General features: G+C 40.1%; 1 protein-coding gene and 1 non-coding gene across 4 annotated transcripts in view; one reads left to right on the top strand and one right to left on the bottom strand.

Annotated features, from left to right (window-relative positions):
- Positions 1-21,378, top strand: part of HIVEP3 (human immunodeficiency virus type I enhancer binding protein 3) — a 530,360-nt gene that overhangs the window by 59,178 nt on the left and 449,804 nt on the right. The window lies entirely within an intron of this gene.
- LOC114045020 lies at positions 12,326-12,429 on the bottom strand. The gene has a single exon (XR_003569334.1). It is a non-coding gene; the product is annotated as a U6 spliceosomal RNA (small nuclear RNA).

Consider the following 21,378-nt stretch of genomic DNA (forward strand, 5'->3'; position numbering starts at 1 on the left):
TCCTTTTCTTTTCTTTCTTTCTTTCTTTTTTTTTTAGGCAATTGGGGTTAAGTGACTTGCCCAGGGTCACACAGCTAGTAAGTGTCAAGTGTTTGGTCTGAGGTCAGATTTGAACTTAGGTCCTCCTGACTTCAGGGCCGGCGCTCTTTCCACTGCGCCACCTAGCTGTCCCTAATCTTGTCCTTTCTCTGAATTTGCACTGGATGTCCAGCCTACAGAAGTTAAGTGGGAGAAGCTTGATACAAAAAGCACTGGTCTTAAGTGTTAGAAGGCCTGAGTTCAAGTCCTGACTCTGACACTTATATGCTCACAAACTATTTTCTTTCTTTGTCTCAATTTCCTCATCTAAAATACTTGAGTTGCCTACCTCACAGGGCTGGCATGAGGAAAGCCATTGAAAAGAATGATACACACAATGCATAGTATTTATTATATAGGCTTTCTTGAAATGGATATTTATTGCTGTATATTTTGAATCCTCTCACATTCTGCTATGCACGTGGTAATGCTTTTTTTCCTTTTGTATTTAAGTTCATGATATGTTTCTTTTTCTTTTTTATTGTGTATTTGTTTTAGTATTTAAGTCTAAAATAAAAAAGAATGATGCAATAGATACAGTACAGGGTCATGAAGTTGGAGTTGGAAAGATCTGGGTTCAAATCCCATCTATGAAACTTACCAGCTGCCCTGTATAGACCACTGAACATCTGTGTACCTAAAGGGACTCCCTGGGACTTAACTTCTAAATCCTAGATGGTTTGACATCTGCAGTGGTAGAGGGATTTCCCTACATTGGTGAAACTACTGATCTCTTATGTATATAAATACAGACTATTGGAAGTAGAGGATATTGGTCCTCCCTCCTTCATTATTACCATTAAGAGAGGGGGTAGGAGCAATGACAAACTTAGTATGGAAATAGAAATTTAGAATAGAAGCCTTCCTACTCTTGTTGCTAGGATAATCATATCATAGATCTAGAGATGGAAAGGCCCTTGGAGGTCATCTAGTCCCACCTCTGCATTTTACAGAAGAAGATTTTTGAGTTCCTGAGAGGTTAGTGTTGACTTGTTGTAACTGGGTATGTAGTAAGTGGTAAAGTTAGGATCTGAACCTGCAAATGTCGTGCCCTTTCCATTGCTCTATCACAGAGTGGGGGATCATTGAGTCTTATTATAGACTAATCAGATTCTATTTGTGTGTATGTTGTGTTTTCAGGTCATGCCTTGATGCTTGATAAATGCATTGTACAAGGAGGGGTCCAGTGGAATAGGAAATACCATGGCCCTGGGTTAGCCTTGGTGTTTTACAAAGCAATATAATAAAGGAGAGAGGGAGAGAGAAGGGAATGGGACCTAGGAACAGGATGGGTTCATGAGAGATATATTTTCAAAAGGAATAGGAAATGAAAGCCAGAATTGTTTGGCCATCTTTATCTCTGTAGGCTTCCTCACTTACTGTATTTCCTCATCTATTTTCTCCCGTAGCATATTTTCTTCCACTTCTGCCCCTGCATTTTGAGGAGAAAGGCACAAAATGTTTTCCCTAAATAATGTTTCCCTATTTCCTTCTGCTTTATAATATACCCAGGGCTGAAGACACAGGCACATTCAATTCAATGACTTCACAAATGCAGACAGAGTAATTGAGATGAGAGTGAGCCAATTCTTCTAGTTTCTCCTCTGTAATTCCATTGAGTGGGTTCTTTCAGTAAAATAGGCCTTGGGGAGAGGGCAGAGGAGACTGAAGGTCAGATTAAGGAAGCATCACCTGCTGACTGCCACTGCCTGGAGGACCTGAAGTGGCCATCTGAACTCCTACTGGTCCTTCTGGCTCACTTCCAGTGTCCTCTTCCCCTTTCCTGTCACCTGCTCTTCATTAGGCTCTTCGGTGGTTCCTGAATGCTGGATGTGCTATCTGGAAGAAATCCAGGTTCTGCCCCTTAGAGAATGCCCTGCCTCTATAGACCTGGGTGGTCTGGCAACTGTGGGCAATCTTGGTGCCTGACTTTGTTAGCCTCCCAAAGGAATGCTGGTCATCCTAGAGGAGCTACTACTGTGCTTTTCACCCATCAGTGCCTCCATCAAGCAGCAAGCATTTATCAAGTACCTACTGTGGGTAAGGCACTGGTATAATAAAGACAATATGAGACGGTCGCTACTCTCTTAGAGCTTATATTCATCTGGGGAGTATGTTGTGTTCAGGGAAGACCAGTACCTCTGGTATTAGGGCTGCTTTCCACTTTGGGTGTTCACCTCATCCATCTAACTGTCCCCTGTGGCTCCACACAGATAAATACACATTATATGTAAGTACACATGTAAATACACGCTATTTTATCTATGTGTTTTTTGGGTACAGAACCTATGATTCATTGATATAGGGAACTCCCAGTGAAGAAACTTCTCTGCTAATGCAAATTGACACCTGCTCTTCAACTTAGCTGTTCCAAGAGTTTCCTGGGGCCCTTGAGGGGTTTAAGTGACTTGTCCAGGGTTGTGCAACTAGTACATATTGGAGGCAGGTGTGAACCCAAATCTTCTTGACTTCCACCTTAGCCTTTTAGCCATCATGCTGTGCTACTCCTCTATAGGTTATATAAAAATACAAATAAAGGATTTGGAAGGCGGACTAACAACTGGGGTGGGGGGTGAAGTCAAGAAAGATCTCTTGAAGGAGCTGCTATTGAAGCTGAGATTTCAAAGGAACTTAGAATGTCATTTAGTGGGCTGCTTTGGCTAGCTAGAGTTCAGTGAATAGGGCAAGGAGAGTAGTGTGGAATCAGCTTGGTCAGATAGGCTCTAGCTAGACTGTGAAGGGCTTTGAATGCCAAACATAAAGGCAATGGAGGTCACTGAAGTAGGTGAGTGACGTGGGCATATTTGTGATTTAGGAATATCACTTTTGCAGCTAAGTGGATCAGAGAGCAGAGAGGCCGCATTAGGATGACTTCTAATTGGCCTAAGTCTTGTACCATAGTCCAGGTGAGAGGTGTTTAGAGTTTGAACTAGAGTGGTGGCTATGTGAATAGAAGGGAACATGTAGAAAAGCTGTTGAGGAGGTAGAATTGATAAGCCTTGGCAATTAATTGGATACAGGTGTGAGTTCTGTGGCCATACGTTCAATTTAGAGGGTAGCTTTCTGCTTTGTTCTTCTGATGAAGATCTTTATCTGGTATAGAATGATGTGTGCCATAGGCTTTCAGAGTTAGAAGGTGAGACAGAATAAGGCAGTGCCAAGAGTGCTGGATGCCAACCTGGGTTTGAATCCTGGCTAGGCCACTTCCTACTGATGTGTGACCTTGACCTTGGGCAAGTCACTTAGCTTAACCTCCCTGTGTCTTAGTTTTATCATCTATAAAATGGGTATGTGATGGTGGTAGTGGCAGTGATGGAGAGGTACAGCCTAGGATCATAACTTTAGAGCTGGAGGGCCCTTAGATGCCACCCAGTCCAAGCCCCTCACTGCCCTTTCTAGCTTTAAATCTGTGATCATAGGCACAAGTACATGCATAATTACACACATCTGTGTGACTTTAGACAGCATCTAATCCAATGTATACCTCATAAGAAAGCCCCTCTGTGATGTTCTTCAAAGTGGTCTCTCAGCCTTCACTTGAAGATCTTTAGTGGGGTAGGGGTGGCGCCACCTTCCAAGGCAGCCCTCATATCGATTTTGTACAGCTCTAATTGCCAGGAAATTTTCCCTTCTATTGATCCTAAATATGCCTCTTGGTAGCTTCCACCAATTTTCCTTAGTTTTGGTTTTTGGAGACAAGCACAGCAAGTCTGACCCCTCCCTCAAAGCGTTAGTACAGATCCTTTTTCACTCTTTATTACAAAATAGTTGACCCTATATTTTCAGGCCTTTGGGTGACCTTCAGATAGTACTCTATAGACTCTTCTCTTCCCTGGCCATTTCTTATATATGTTATGTCTCCCAAGCTAGTTTGTGAGTACTGAGAGGACACCTGCCCTATCTTTTTTTTTTTTTGGCATCTCCCTGACAACCCATTTCAGTGCCTCACACTGGGGCATGTAATAAACGGGTTCCTAACTAACCACTCTTTAAAGGGGGCCAGTCAATCTTTAGTGGAGAATCCTAGAGGAATAATACTCTTAACATTTTCACTTGGGATTGGTTTGGTTTAAGGCAGAAGTCCATTTCAGAGTTCATCTTAGAAGCACTGAGATCTTAATATAAATCCCTAGCAATGAGAAATGAAGCTACTATCAATTAATCAATTAACCAGCAAAAAAAAAAAGTTCCAACCATTTGAAATGATCAAGAATATGATTTCCTGGCCTCCTTTCTTGAACCATAAATCTCAGAGCTGAAAGGGACTCTTTCAGTTGTGTCCGACTCTTTATGACCCTGTAGACCATAGTATGCCAATGCTGTCCATGGGGTTTTCTTGGCAAAGATACTAGAGTGGTTTGCCATTTCCTTCTCCACTGGATTAAGGCCAATGGAGGTTAAGTGATTTGCCCAGGATCACACAGCTAACAAATGCCCAAGGCTAGATTTGAATGCAGGTCTTCCTGACTCTAGGTTTAGCACTCTATCCACTAAGCCATCAGCTTGGTGACCATGTAGTCTGACCCATACCTGAACAAGAATACCAACATCAGAGCTGTCAAACAAGCAGCCAGAGAATGGCTGGAACCAAATGAATTGGGAAATGTTTAACAAAATAAAACTATAATACAACATAGATGATGTTAATTCCTGCTTTTCTAAGTCAGTGTGTGGCCCTTAGGGACCCCAGTGCTTTGCAACAAAGCTGGCAAATGTCCATCAAATTTTTGCTTGAAGACCTCCCAGTGTTGGGAGGACCCATCCTTTCCTGAGGCAACAACCCATTTCACTTGGGAGGGTACTCATTGTTCAGATGTTTTTCCTCATATCAAGCCTAAATTGACCTCTCTGCGATTCCTGAATTCCATTTCAAGTTTTGTGCTCAGACACACTCTCCCATTCTAACCAGGACAACTAGCAAATTGACTAAGACTTCTTTAGGTTAGGACAGTCTTCATGATATTTTGTCAAATGTTTTCCCTAATCCTACAGAGCATGCCAAAAACATGACATAAAACAAAATGTCTCTTGTTATGCCAGTTGCAGAAAATTTGAGGATTGGTGAAAATTATTATGAGTTCACATTTTTATTAAAATGTAGTGTGATATCAGTCAGTCAGCCATTAAGCATTTATATATTGCTGGCAAGGTTCTTGCCAGAGTCCTCCCTAATTGGCTGATCCTTCACCTGGAAGATGGTCATCTACCTGAGAGCCAGTGTGGCTTCAGAAAGGGCTGAGCAATGGTCAACATGGTGTTTGTGCTGCTTGACAACTCCAGGAAAAGTGCCAGCAGCAGAACAGAGGTCTGTATAGAATGTTTGTCAATATGACCAAGGCCTTTAATACTGTCAGTCATGAGGGCTTGTGGAAGATAATAGCGAAATTTAGTTGCCCAGAGAAGTTCATCATTATTGTATATCAGTTTCATGATGGCATGCTTGCCCAGGTGCTGGATAAAGGGTGATGCTCTCACACTTTCCCAGTCACCAATACAGTGAAGCAGGGCTGTGTGCTTGCTTTCATGCTTTTTAACATGATGTTCTCCATGATGTTGTCAGACACCTTCAATGAGGATGAAAATGGCATCAAGGTCAGCTACTGCTCTGATGGTAAACTATTTAACTTGAAAAGGCTATAAGCCAAGACCAAAGTGGAAGGAGAGTTGGTGTGTGACTTTTTATTTACAGATGATTGTGCACTCAATGCAAGTTCTGAGGCTGAGATGTAACAGAGTATGGATTGATTCACTACTGCTTGTACCTGACAGTTAGTGCCAAGAAAAAAGAGGTTTTCCATCAACTAGCACCACACCATCCATATTTGGAATCATCAGTTACAGCAAATGGAGAAATTTTGAATGTTGTGGTTAAGTTCACTTACCATGGTGGTATACTTTTCAGGGATGTACACATAGATGATGAGGTTGACACACACATTGCCAGAGCTAGCTCAGTGTTTGGGAGGCTCCAAAAGAAAGTGTGGGAGGGAATAGCTATTAGACTGACTACTAAATTGAAGGTCTGCAGAGCCATTGTGCCGACCTCATTGTTGTATGCCTATAAAACCTGGACATTATACCAGCACCATGCCAGAAAATTGAAGTGCTTCTATTTGAATTATCTTTGGAAGAGTCTGAAGATTACCTGGCAAGATAAGGCACCAGACACTGAGATCCTCTCTCAAAAATAACTGCCAAGCATTCAAACTCTACTTCAGAGAGTGAAACTCCAATGGGCTGGCCTAGTAGTCTGAATGCCAAATACATGTTTACCTAAAAGACTATTTTTACGGAGAACTCACAGAAGGCATACACTCATCCAGAGGTCAGAAAAAGTAGTACAAGAATACTCTCAAAGTCTCTCTGAAGAACTTTGGTATTGATTGTCAGACATGGGAGATGTTGGCACAGGACTGCCCAGCATGGTGTGCCCACATCAAAGAAGACACTGTGCTCTGTGAGCATAGCATAATTGTAGTAACACAAAGGAAACATGAGATGCACAGATCTAGAGAAGTCTCCATCCCAAATGTTCAAACAGACTATTTGTGCCTGACCTGTGGTAGAGCCTTCCAATCTTGTATCGGACTGATCAGTCACAGTCAGACACATTGTACCTTGACTCCAACATTGTGATGTCATTGATCCTCTTTGAAAGTGAAGGACAAACAATAACAAACATTTATTAAGCACTTACTATATGTCAGGGATGGTGCTAAGTGCTGGGGATACAAAAAGAGACAAAAGACAGTCCTTGCCTTCAAAGAGCTCATGTTCTTTTTTTTGAATTTAAATTTTTAAAGTTCCAAATTCTCTCCTTTCTTCCAGCCCTTCCTCCATCCATTGTGATACCCATTATACATGTGGAGTTGTGCAAAATATATTTCCACATTAGCCATGTGAAAAAAAGCAAGAAAAATAAAGTGAAAAATAAAAACCATGCTCCAGTCTGCATTGTTGATCAGTTCTCTCTCTCTCTGGAGGTGGATAGCATTTTTTATCATGAGTCCTTTGGTATTGTCTCAGATCATTGTCTTAATCATGCTAGCTAAGTCTTTCACAGTTGATCATCATTACAATATTGCTGTTACAATGATCTCCTGTTTCTGCTCACTTCATTTTGCATCAATTCATGTAAGTTTTCTCAGGTTTTTCTGAAACCATCCTGCTCATATTTTTTTTATAGTACAATAGTGTTTTATCACAATCATGGACCATAATTTGTTCAGCCATTATCCATTTGATGGACATCACCTCAGTTTCCAATTCTTTGCCACCATGGAAAGAGCTACTATAAGTATTTTTGTACACATGGTCTTTTCCTCTTTCTTTTATTTCTTTGGGGGTACATACCTAGTACTGGTATTGCTGAGTTGAAGGGAATGTACAGTTTTATAGCCTTTTGGGCATAGGTCCAAATTGTTCTTCAGAATGGTTGAGGCAATTCACAATTCCACCAGTAGTGCATTACTGTGCCTATTTTTCCACATTCCCTCCAGCATTTGTCATTTTTCTTTTCTATCATGTTAGCCAGTCTGATAGATGTGAGGTCAGAGTTGTGTTAATTTGCATTTTTCTAGTCAGTAGTAATTTAGAGCATTTTTTTTCATATTGATAGCTTTGATTTCTTCTTCTGAAAACTGCCTCTTCATGTCCTTTGACCATTTATCAACTGATGAATGGCTCTTATTTGTGTAAGTTTGGCTCAGTTCCCTATACATTTGAGAAGTGAGACCTTTATCAGAAAAACATGCCATAAAATTTCCCCCGTTTCCTTTCCTTCTAATTTTGGTTACATTGGTTTTGTTTATGCAAAACTTTTGAATTTAATGTAATCAAAACTATCCATTTTATGTCCCTTCATTCCCTCTATCTTTATCTCTTTTTTGGTCAAGGAGCTCACATTCTGATGGGGGAGATAACAAGCCACCAAATATGTACAAACAAGCTATGTTGTTGTTCAGTCATTTTTCAGTCATGTCCAACTCTTTATAACCCCATTTGGGGTTTTCTTGGCTAAGATACTGGAGTGGTTTGCCATTTCCTTCTCCAGCTCATTTTACAGATGAACAAACTGAGGCAAACAGGGTGAAGTGACTTGACTAAGGTCACACAGCTAGTAAATGTCTAAGGCTAGATTTGAACTCGGATCTTCCTGATCCCAGGTCCAGCACTCTATACATTTCGCCACCTAGCTAGCTAGGATAAACTATAGATACAGGACAAGTAGGAAATAATTAAAAGAGGAAGGGCACTAGATTTAAGGGTGTGGGCTGGGAGTGGAAAAGGCCTCCTGTCGAAAGTGAGATTTTGTATGGGACTTAAAGAAAGCCCGGAAAGCCTGGCAGAGAAAAGGAGGGAGAACATTCCAGGCATGGAGGACAGCCAGAGAACAATGCCCGGATCTGAGAGATGGAGAGTCCTTTTCATGGAACAGCAAAGTGTATTAGAGTATTGGTTTTGGAATCAGAAGGTCTGGGTTCTAATTTCAGCTCTGATGCTAATGGTGGATCTTGGTCAAGGCTTGGAGACTCAGTTTCCCTAACTGTTATATGGAGATAAAAATACCTATATCACATCTCTCACAGGGTTTTTGTGAGGTTCAAATTAGAAAATAAATATAAAATGCCTTGCAAATTTTAAAGGGAGAATATATAATTTACTATCTAATGTAATTCCTTTATTTTGCAAATGAGGAAAGGGAAGCTTTAAGTGACTCACCCAAAGTTACACAGCTAGTAAATAGCAGAACTGAGATTTGAACCTAGGTCACCCAATCATAGAATTTCAGAGTTGGAAGGGACCCCAGCAGCTACCTAGTCCTAACCATACCTGAAAAATAATTCTGTCTATGACATATGTGTCAAGAGTTCATCCATCTTCTGCTTGAAGATGTCTATTGAGGAAGAGCCCTTTATCTCTCAGCCCTTTTCACCTTGGGATAAATCTAATTGTGAAGTTTCTCTTTACATTAAATCAAAATTTGCTGTTGGTAGCTTCTACACTTTGCTCCTAACTCTACCAACTGCATGATACAGTGGATAGAGTACTGAACCTGTAGTCAGGAAGACTTGAGTTCAAATCCAGCCTCAGATACTGATTAGCTATATGAATCGGTGCAGATTGTTTCACTGTTATCTGCCTCAGTTTCCTCATATGTAAAATGGGGATAATAAGCACCTACCTTCTAGGACCGTGAGTACTGAATGAGATAATATTTGTAAAGTACTGAGCACAGTGTCTGACACATAGTGGGTGTTTAGTAAATGTTCTCTTCCTTCCCCTGTCTTTGAATCCAGTGTCCTTTTTATTATACCGTATTGCCTTGGTCAAAATCAGAGATGATAAACAGCAGAGAAAAGCTTTGAACTCAAGCCCACTGACTCCTAATTCAGTGCCCTTTCCATTGCCCTGCATTGCCTCTTAACAGAATGCTGGGTTATTTGCTCCTTCAGTGTGAGGTAACTTTGGCTTTACTCTCTATAATAACCTAGCTATGGCTCCAAGGGCTGTTTGGTTCATTGACTGTGGGGCTAGAGGACGGCAGGATATTTTATAAACAAATCCATTTAAATGGCTGACTTCTTCAGTTCTGGCAGCTTGCTAAACTGATGAAAACAGGTAGTTAGTTCAATGTATGCCACTGCATTGAGAACAGCCCTTTAGCCCAGTTTGATATTTAATGCTTCGACTTAACCATAACAAACACAATTTATGCTAATATGTGCTGTTTAAGGCTGTTTCTAACAAAGCCTGCAATTTTAGCCACTTCATGTTCTTACAACTGCCTGTTTACTGATGTTTAATTTCAGCAGAAAAGCCACTTCTTCCATTCAAACAGCAAGGAAAATGGGCATTTTGAGGGGAGTTAGTCATTTTGTGATTTTAATCCTGAGACTCAACAATATTTTCCTTGCTTTGGGTTATGGTGTGGGTGCTCAGTGGGGTATTCTAGTGGTGTCTTTCTGTGTCCTACAGTTGGAGAAGACTAGCCTGGATTCATGCCTGTGCCTGGCTGCCAAGCCAAGGATGAAAAGTGAGACCCTTCCCCAAGCAGGTTTTGTTGGGGGGGGGGACAGGGTGGCACAGGAAATGGATAAACTGAATCCATGGGATCCTAGATTGAGAGATGGAAGGAACTTTTGCGTTTTTCTTTTAATTTCTCTTTTTTTGTTCATTCGTTTATTTATTTTTTGATATTCTTTTTAAATTTTGAGTTTCAAATTCTCTCCCTTTCTCTGACCCACTGAGAAGGCAAGCAATATGATACCCTTTATGCATATAAAGTCATGCAAAACACATTGGGACCTATGAATGGATCAAGTGCAACTCCCTCATTTGACAGATGAGAAAACTGAGGCCCCATGAGACAAGAGACTTGCCCAAGATCCCACAAGCAGTAAACTGCAGAGCCAGAATCTGAAGCTAGGCTATAGGGTCATAGATTTAGCCTTGGCTGCCTTCAAGTCCTACTTCTTCATTTGACAGATGAGGAAACAGAAGCCCTGAGATGTGAAGTTACTTGCAGTTCTTAAACGGCTGAGCTGGGATTTGAATCCAGGCCCTTTGACTCTATACCCAGTGTCCTTTCCATTGTACCAGGCCCTAGGACTCCAATACCAGGACTCTTTCTACTGTACCATCTTACTTATTTTTAAAGTCTATTTCCATCATTCAACAAAACCAGTATAGATTTTTGTGCTAATATTTGAAAGTTATTTGATGCTGACAATCATAGTATGGTTTCTTAGGCTTTTAAAAATATATAGCTAGGCCTTTCCTCCCCCAAAGTTTTTCTCCAATGCTTTATCATCATATTAAGGTGACCCTCAAAGGCTTAGCCATTGGAGGCCAAGCACTGGCAGGTCCTATTAAGTGGAGAAGGCTTTGAGTATGTCTAGTGAGACACTGTTTCTGTCATTTAAGGACCAGCCTAGCTAAGTTCAGAGAGGTTGTTTCCCATGTAGGACATTCCCTTTCCCACTACTTTGCCTTTGCCTAGGCTGTGCTCCATGCCTGGAATGTGTCCTTTTGTCCCCTCTGCCTCTTAGATCCCTAGTTGCCTTGAAGACTTGGCTCAACCAAAGAAAAGATAGGAGAAGACATCTCCTACTACTTCTTTAGCCTCGGATAGAATGTTAGGGTTTTTTTTTCTTTAGTGTCTTGATAGGTTTTGCCAAATCTTTGTCTTTTCTTCCTTTTGGCCCCCCAAAATTATATAAAGCATGGCTCTTTGGGTGTGTAGGTGTTGGGGGGGATACAAGAGAAAACTAGGTGATTAGAAAACAAAGGTTATCCATAAAAATCTGCAAAGTTAGCTCTTTCCTGCCCATCCCCAGCCCGAGTTGCTAGTGCTCCAGGATTACTCTGTATAAGCTTTGTTTTACTTATTATTGACTTCTCTTTGTATGAGTTATTTCCTCCCTGTATAATGGGAGAATGTTTTTGTCTTTTGTCTCTGCAGTGTCTGACACATAGTAGTCCCTTAATAAATACTTACTGAATGAACAAATGAACCAGATGGCTGCCAACAAGATTTTTCTTTTGACTCACAGACCATTTACTTAAGGCAAAGAAGGTGTGTTGATCAACAAAAGACCCAACACAACAAAATCATGGAAACTTGAAAGAAGTGAAGCCTTTCTCAGTTCCATGGACTTTTCTTCTGTACCAGGTTCATCACAACCATTTTGTCGATAAAGGTTATTTTTTTTCAAGTTCCGTTTCAAGTTCCGTTCTTAAGTGGCTGAGCTGGGATTTGAATCCAGGCCCTCTGACTCTACACCCAGTGCCCTTTCCATTTTACCAGACCCTAGGACTGCAATACCAGGACTCTTTCTACTGTGACATCTTACTTATTTTTTAAAGTCCATTTCCATCATTCAGCAAAACCAATATAGATTTTTGTGCTAGTGTTTGAAAGCCTCTTTCCTACTGCTACTCCTGTAGCTCATCTAGTATAAGAAAGTTGGGTGGCAGGCCTGAAGGAAGACGATTCCTTGGTGAAGGCAGTTAGGTGGCACAATGGATGGAGTGCTGGTCCTAGAGTCACGAAAACCTGAGTTCAAATCCTGTCTCAGATACTTAGCTGTGTGAACTGGGGCAAGGTAGTTAACCTCTCTGAGCCTCAGTTTCCTTATCTGTAGAGATAATAATAACACCTACCTCATAGAGTTTTTTTTAACGTTTTATTTTTTTCCAGCTACATGTAAAATTTTTTAACATTTTTTTTTAAATTTTGAGTTCCAAAAATAGGAAATGCTTCACAAATTTGTGGGTCATCCTTAAGCAGGGGCCTTGCTAATCTCTGTATCATTCCAATTTTAGTATATGTGCTGCTGAAGTGAGTACCATACAGCTATCTTGAAGATCAAATTAGTTAACATGTAAAATACTTTGCAAACCTTAAAGCACTATGTAAATGGTAGTTATTATTGTTATTGTTATTATTAATAGTAGTAATAGTAACAGCAGCAGTAGTAACAATAACAGTAGCAGTAGTAGGAACAGTAGCAGTAACAGTAGCAGTAGTAGTATTATAACAGGCTGTATGACTTAAAACCAGTAAGCCCTCATGGCAAGGCCCCTAGCACCCATGGTTTTTGGTATATGGGGAATGTAGGAGAATATAAAATAAAGTAGGAGTCAAGAGCAAGCCACTTAATCTCTCTGAGCCCCAACTTCTTCATCTATGTAATATGGGGCTGGAACTAAGTGACCTCCAAGGTCCCTTCTGCTTTTAAATCTGCCCCTCTTCTTTGATGGACAATTTTCTTAAGGGAATCTTAGTTAGTAGATAGGGATTCCTCATCTCTTTAAGCTCAGCTCTTTAAATTGACTGATGTTTTAGATTCTATGTTGAAGTTCAGCCCTAACGAGATATAGTTCAAATTGTTCTACAGAATGGTTGAAATTTCACAGCTTTCCAAACAGTGCATTAGTGTTCCAGGTCTCACTCTTGGCAGAGCGGTAATAGATTAAAGATGAGGAATGAGACATGTATTCCCACAAATGGCCAATGTGTTGATTTGTTTTGCTGGACTAGACATATTTGTTACAAGAGAGGCTTCTGGTTGGGAGTGTGAGGTGGTAGGTTGGTGGATAGTGATAGATGGTGCAGAAAATAGAGATAATCAATAAAACATTTTTTAAGTACATAGAAGAAAACAAACAAAAAGCACAGGTGGGAACATAAAAGAGTGGTTTTCTTACTGATTTGCTAAATTTCCTGTATACGTGTCTATTTGGATAGGGACTGGAGCCATGATTTCATTGGCATAGGAAATTTAAAGTCTTAATTTGGCTCAGAGGTATGCTCAAGGTCATATAGCCAGTATGTGCTTGAACCTCCTGGGTTTGTGGTAGGCTCTCTATCTACCTTGCCATGTTGCCTCTTGTGTAAATATGTAACATGGGCTCTGGAGATTTTGTCCCCAACTCTCGCTGGCTTTGGTAAGTCAATTCCCCATTGAATAACTATTTACTCCTCCCTTGAGAGTTCTAGGGGTAACCTAAGGGCTAGGGCTTTATTATTTTTTTCTGGTAAACTCCATGCAGTATATTCCTAATATAATTTAAGCAGTCAATATCTCTCCAATACCAATTAACTAAGAGCAACTATCTTTTACACAAGGTTATTTACTGTGAAGTTTTAGCAAGGATTTACAAAAATTCCCCCTGCCCCCAAGTGTACTCTCCTCAATATACCCACTTCATCTCTGGGGAGAGTGGGCTCACACTTAAGGTGATTGCTACAAAACATTTTCCCCAAAGTCTAGGACATATTCTCCCGTGAGTACATACAGAGTTTAAGGGAAAATACATTAAAACTTAGCCCATGTGGATGGAAATCCTTTTCTCCCTTCATGAAGTCTTTTTTTTTCCTTTTTTATCAAGGTGCTTTGTTTTTACATTACAGACATCTCCAGATTACCCCCACTCCATGTGAGCTCTCTTACAACAAAGTAAAACAATTAAGTAAGATGAATAATACAGTGATCTCATTTGAAAATGTATCTAATAATACACATCGGTAACCTCCCTCCATCCGACCTCTCTATTTTTAAGTGAAAAGAAAGAAAGAACAGAAATCTGTTTTCTCTTCCTCCTACTGTCTATCCTATTGGAACAAAAGAAAAGAAAAGAAAAATGAATTACTTGTAACAAATACACAAAGTCAAGCAAAACAAAATTTCTCTTTGGTCACATACAAAAATATATCTCTCTGCAGTTGAAATCTACCACTTCTTTGTTAGCAGGTGGATAGTGATATATCTTTGATGCAGACACCGCTGTCAGTCGAAACCATTGGGGAGCCTGGTTACCATCACTAAAGGGAAGTCCAAACCTTCCAACATTTTGAAGGCCACAAGGTTTCCTCTAGCCAAGGACTGGTGGCAGAGACAGTTTCTGCTTTTGTCCTTTCCCTAGTCCCAAGCAATTCCTCCTTTTTTTCTCCTTTTAAATAGCATTTTCCAATTAGATTTAAAGACAATTTTTAGCATTCATTTTTTATAAAATTTTGAGTTCCAGATTTTCTTCCTCCCTCCCTCCTCTCTCCCCTCCCTAAGACAGTAAGAAATTTGATGTAGGTTATGTATGTGCAATCATGTAAAACATATTTCCATATGAGTCATGTTATGAGAGAAGAAACAGAACAAAAGGAAAAAAAAACATGAAAAAAATAAAGAAAGTGAAAATAGTATACTTCAATCTGCTTTCAGACTCCATCAGTTCTTTCTCTGGAGGTGGACAGCATTTTCCATCATGAGTCTTTTAGAATCATCTTGGCTCATTGTATTGCTGAGAGAAGCTAAGTCTATCATAGTTGATTATTATACAGTGTTGCTGCTACTGTGTACAATGTTGTCCTGGTTCTGCTCACTTCACTCTCAAGCAATTCCTTCTTGAGGGGCTTGGCTCAGACCATTGAACTGATCTGAGATTGAAATCTTGGTGCTGAACTGGCTTGCTTCTTTTATCTAATCACTAGTGAGTGTGACTCCCAATACATTTCCTGTGTAGCATCATTTCATTTCATTCGGAGGCTTGAAGCATTTTACTCCTTCAAAACATTCAGGACTTTTTTCCTTACCTAAAAGGTATTCCTTTGATTCAATAGAGGTATCAGGGAATCGTTCACACCTATTTTGTACCTTTGATTCTTCAACTCAAAGAGGCATTCTTACTTGATCAAGGTGTCAGACCTTCAGAACCTTGCTAGTTAGCTAACTGGGATATGGGTGATTGATTTCATTGAGGACTCCAGATCTTTTGTATTTGATTAGAGCCAGGTGGATCCCCACCCATATCTATATTCATCCATCTCTCTCTGTCTCTGTCTCTGTCTCTCTCTCTTTCTCACTCTCTCACTGTCTGTCTTTCTCTTTCCCTCTCCCTCTCCTTCTCTCTCTCTCCTTTTAAAAACAAGCAAACTACATAACAGAACTTCAATTTCTTATGCAATCCTCTTGTTTTTATGTTGAAATATTTGTGTTTATTGATAATTAAATTCGTGATAAAAGAAAATTTAATTATTAAAAAAGAAATAAACTATTGAAATTTCAGATGGTATAATGACAAATTTTGTTTCATTCGTTCAACAAATATTTATTGAGTTCCTGTTGTGTGCAAAGAACCTTGGTCTGGGCACTGGGGAGATGCAAAGTTTAGATAAAAGCTGGTTCCTGTCCTCATAAAGATTAGTAGTCTAGAATCCTTCTTAGAAAATCAGTGCTGTAGTCTTGATCTTGCCTCTCTGATCGCAGATGAGTAATAGTTAATCTGGGAGGTTGTGATGGAACCTGACTGAGGAAAAATGAACTCTCAGAACTTAAATCTCTGGCCAGTTTAGAGGCAGGACTTTCTCAGCCTGAACCTTAGTGTATGGGCCAGTTTTAGGGTCACAAGGGTTTATTGTCTGAGAAATGACCCATTTTTCCTGGAATCTTTCCAACCAATGTTCTAGGACAGCTTTGGGAGCAGCCTGTGCTCTAAGGTTATAGGTTGATGGTGACAGACACATTCTGGAATGGCGGGCATCCTGAGTCCATATGGCTTCCTCTTCACCAAGGGATTCCCCTAAATATCCTGGGTTGTTTCACGCTGTTTGTTTTATAACTCCATCAGGATGTGTCTGTTCTCTCTCTGTGTTCTTTCGTGTGGCGGGCTTTCTACTGATTTTTTCCCCAGTGGGTCAACATCTGTTTTACCTAGATTATAAACCCCGGCCCAAAAATCTTAGGGGAATAAAATGTTGGGCAGAGCAGGTTAGTATGAGGAATTCTCCCATGTGAGATTTAATATCAGGGTCTCAAAATTGAGAGGACTCTGGGAGTTCACTTAGACTAGAGATTCTTAATCTTTTTTTTCTATCATGGATCCCTTGGGCAGTCTGGTGAAGCCTCGGGGCCCCTTCTCAGAATAATGTTTTTAAACAATTGAATGAAATATTAAATTTGAATTTAGATGTTAGTGAAAATAGATATAATTTTTTTCCTATCCATGTTCTTGAATCCTCTGAAGTCTCTCACCAGGCTAGGAACGTTTGATCTAGACCAAGTTGTAACTTAACAAGAATTCATGCTACACCATTCCCAGCAAGTCATTATCCAGCTTCTTCTTGAAATATTCCAAGGACCAGACAAGGACTAGCCACTTCCCAGGGTGGCCTAGTCAACCTGTGGACTGTTATTACTGTTAGAAAGCTTTCTTTACCTATAGCCTTAACCTGCAGCTTCAACTCATTATTCCTAGTTTGTCCTCTGGGGCCAACCAGAGCAAGTCTAATTTGTCTTCCGTAGGGTAAAGGTCTTCAAGTGCTGAAATCACATCCTGCCAGTCTTCCCACCAAGGCTTCTTTTCTACAGACTGTTCCCTATTCTGGTACTTAGTGGCTTGTGTGACCTTGATCAAGTGATTCAGCCTCCATTTGCTAATCTACAATAAGGCAGCTGGTGTAGATGACTTTTGAGGTCGTTTGAGATCTAGTTCTATGGCGGTATGACCCTTCAACTTATATATGGAAGGGGTTGATCTCCATCTCCTTCAGTCTTCTCTACATGCACAACAGCTTGTTAATATCCTTCCCAAACTGGCCCCCAGAACTGAACACAACATTCCAAATACAGCCTAAGAGGGACAGAGAAAGCAGAACTATCATAGGCTCATTGATTTAGAGCTGGAAGGGACCTTAGAGGTCAGTCCTTCATTTGATAGATGAGATAAATAAGACCCAGAAAAGCAAAAAGACTTGCCCAAGGTCACACAAGTAGTAATGAACAGGATCAGGATTCAAACCCATTTATTCCCATGTCTTCTTGCTCAAAAGCCAGCCTCTTTATCCCCTTCCTCATTCTGGGCACTCAGCCCAAGCTCATACTTCCTTCTTTGGCTGTCACATCACCCTTCTGATTCATATCAGTTTCACTAAAACCCCCAGGTCTTTTTCAGATAAACTGTTGTCTTCCTAAGGACCTTGAATCAGTGCAGATTTATTTGGACATTTTAAGTGGTACATTTTTCCAGTCCTTCTAGGAGCTGTGGGGATTTAAACTTTTTTTTTTCTTTCTGAAATATACAGGGAGGGGAATTTTCCTCTTATGCCTGGGAAAATATGATCAAATTTGAGATATTGATGATGACAACCCTGAACAGAATCTGGTAGTGCAAATGTGATTTGTTGTTGTTTGATCGTTTTTTCGGGAGGGTCTGACTCTTTGTGACCCCATTTGGGGTATTCTTGGCAAAGACACTGTCATGGTTTGCCATTTCCTTCTTCAGCTCATTTTACAGGTGAGGAAATTAAGGGAAACAGGATTAAGTGATTTGCCCAGGGTCACACAGCTAATAAGTGTCTGAGGCCAGATATGAACTCAGGAAGATGAGTCTTCCTGACTCCGGGCTGGCACTCTACCTATTGTGTCATCTAGCTGCCCAAATGTGATTGTGCCCATTTTGTAAGGAAGGAAACTGATACATTGTGGTACGATGGGTATTCTCTCTCTAGGTTTTCTTAGCACTGCTATACTGGATTGTCTACTTCTCTGATAGCTCCTTTTCAGGTTCCTTTCTTAGATCTTCATCCATTTGATGTCTTCTAACTTTGGGTGTTCCCCAAAACTATCATAGGTCTTCTCTCTACTCTCTGATCTTTTATGGATTTAATTGTCCTTTCTATGCATAGAGATGCCCAGATTTAGCTATCTAGCCCCAATCTCTCCCCTTAGTTTCAGTCCTGTGTCACCAACTTCCTATCAAACATTCAAACTGGATGTTCTGGAAACATCTCAAACACATGATGTTCAAAACAGAACTCATTGATTTATCCCCTAAATCTTTTCTGTCAAAAACGCCACCATTTTTCCAGTCTCTCAAATCCATAACCTAAGCATCATCCTTGACTTCTTCCATTCCCTCACTCCACGTGCCCAGTCAATTGCCAAATCTTGTTGTTGCTACCTCCACAACATTTCTTTCATTCAACTTCTCTATATACTCAGTCACCCCTTTAATTCAGGCCCTTGTCACCTCTTACTTAGACTATTGCAGGAGCCTCCTAACTGGTCTCCCTGTCTCAGGTCTCTCTTTACTTCTGTCCATCCTCCACAGTGCTGCCAGAATGATTTTCCTTAAGTGCAGGTCTGACCATGACTCCTACCCAATAAATTCTAGTGGCTCCCTATTGCTTCTTGGATAAAATATAAGCTCTTCTATTTAGCTTTTCATGTCCTTCACAATCTGCCCCTCATCTGTCTTTCCAGCCTCATTGTATATTACTTCCTGATTGGAACCCTGAAATCTAATTAAACCACCTTTCTCTCTATTTTTCACACATGACATTCCATCAACCATTCCCCTGCCTTTGTACTGACTGTCCCTCCTTCCTGGAATGCACTCCCTCATTACCTCTGCCTCACAGAAGACCTCTCTCCTCCTTCAAAACATAGCTTAAGCACCACCTTCTTCATGAAGCCTCTTCTGGTCCCTTAACTACTAGTGTCCTCCTCTCCCAAACGACTTTGTTTTTAACTTATATTTATTTGTACGTCCTTTATTACGTTTATTCTGTATATACTTATATATGGACCTGTTGCCTCCTCCATTAGAATGTAATCTCTTTGAGAGTAGGGATTATTTCTTTTTTTGTATTTATCAAATGCCTAGCATGGTGCTTGGAACATAGTAGGCACTTAATAAATGGTTTTTAATTTATTGATGGCAATAACATTAAAAATCAAGATAAATAACTAACTTAGTAATTATTTATAACTATATTTCCTTGGTAATTATTTGCGTTAAAATTAATTTCAGCACATAAAGGATGATGGCACTTTTTCAGTTCTCTCTCAGCCTCCACCCATTCTTAGTTCATTCATTCTCATCTATTTTTTTTCATAGCTCATGCTATCTCTGTGGACAAGATAGGAAAAAGTAAGCTTGATGGCAGTACACAAAACTAATTGAATGACCAGAGCCAAGGAGTGATCATTAAGGAGTTGATGAAAGCTTGAAGGAAGCTCTCCCTAATGGGATGCCCCAGGGATTGATGGTTGGCTGTGTCCAGTTTTATCAGGGGCTTAGGTAAAGATATAGAAAACATACCTATCAAATTTATAGATGAAGTTGGGAGGGATAGCTAGCATACTGAATAGCGCCAAGATCCAAAAAGATCTTAATAGGCTGGAATTCTAGGCCAAATATTATAAAATTAAATTTAGTAGGTATAAATGTCAAGTTCCACCTTTGGGTTCAAAAAATCAGTTTCACAAGCATGGATGGTAGAGGCTTAGCTGGACAACAGTTTATATGCAGAGGATCTGGGGAGTTTTTAGTGGACTGCAAATTCAATTTGAGTCAATGATGGTTGTCTCAAAAAGCTAATGTTAAATTAGGTTTTATTAAAGAGGTTAAATGTCCAGAATGAAGGAGGTATTTGTCTCGCCATATTCTTCCCAGTCAGACCTCACCTAAAATACTGTGTTCTGTCTTAGGAAGGACATTGACAAGCTGGAGTGTGGGGAGGGCAATAAAAATAGTAAAAACTACAGGTTGTACAATGCCAGAATCATTTGAATGAGTTAGATATGTGTTTAGCCTAGAGAAGAGGAGACTTTGGGGGAGACATGATGGCAGTCTTGAAGTACTCAAAGGACTATCACATAGATGAGATATTAGACTTGTTCTCCTTGGCTCTAGGGCAGGGACACTCAACTGTTTTTGTGTCATGGACCCCTTTGGCAATCCAGTGACGCCAATGGAGTTCTTCTCAGAATGTTTTTAAATGTATAAAGTAAATATATAGAATTACAAAGGAAACCCAGTGCTTAGAATAGTGTCTGGCACGTAATAGGCACTTACTATGGTTATTGATTGATATTGACATACAGTTGTCAAAATATTTTTAAAAACCAAGCTTATAGACCCCAGATTAAGAGACCTTATCTTAGATGAACTGTGAGGTCCCTTCTAGCTCTGTGATACACATAGTAGCTATTTAAAAAATCTTATTGATTGGTTGATTGATTGATCCTATGATCCCTCTTTCTTGTGACCCTGTGTGGATAGGAATAACTACACAAGTGATGGTCCTAGCTGTGTGATCCTGAGCAAGCTACTTAGTCTCTAGCCTCTTAGTTTCCTCAACTGTTAAGTGGGTCTAACACAATAGCATCTACCTCTCAGGGTTGTTGGGGATCATATGAAATAATATTTATAAATTACTTAACACAACAATTGGCATATAGTATGCACTTTGCACTTAACAAAGGCTTGTTCCTTTCCCTCATCCCCTCTTCTTTCCTTTCTTTCACTCCTAAATTTTTAGAATAAATAGTTTATACTTACTGTTTCTATGTGCTTAATCTTTACCTTTTCAGCCTTCAGTCCTTTGAAGTTTGTCTTTAGTCCTCATTACTCTGGGGAAAGTTTCTCTAAAACATCACCAAACCTAGAGGAGTTTTTCATCTCTCATTCTTTTTGATCTCTTTGCAGCACTGTTGACCATCCTTGACACTCTCTTGCCTTTGATTTCTGAGATATTACATTCTTCTAGTTCTTCTCTCACTTCTTTGAGTACAGGAGGATTGCAGGTGACTATTTGTTGGGGATAGTCAAAGGGTCCACATCTGGGCAGCTCTAAACAAATTAGGTACCTTAACTAAACTTTCAGGCTCAGTCATTTTTTGGTGTGCCTCTTCCCTCCACCAAAGTAGAGTATAAGATCTTTCACATTTTAATGGGCAATCTTATCAAGAGTTTCTGTCAGTACAAAAAATAAATTATCCCCTGGTGGCTGGTCCT

Source organism: Vombatus ursinus, unplaced genomic scaffold, assembly GCF_900497805.2.
Source record: "Vombatus ursinus unplaced genomic scaffold, bare-nosed wombat genome assembly UNPS02014775.1, whole genome shotgun sequence".
Classification (NCBI taxonomy): Eukaryota; Metazoa; Chordata; class Mammalia; order Diprotodontia; family Vombatidae; genus Vombatus; species Vombatus ursinus.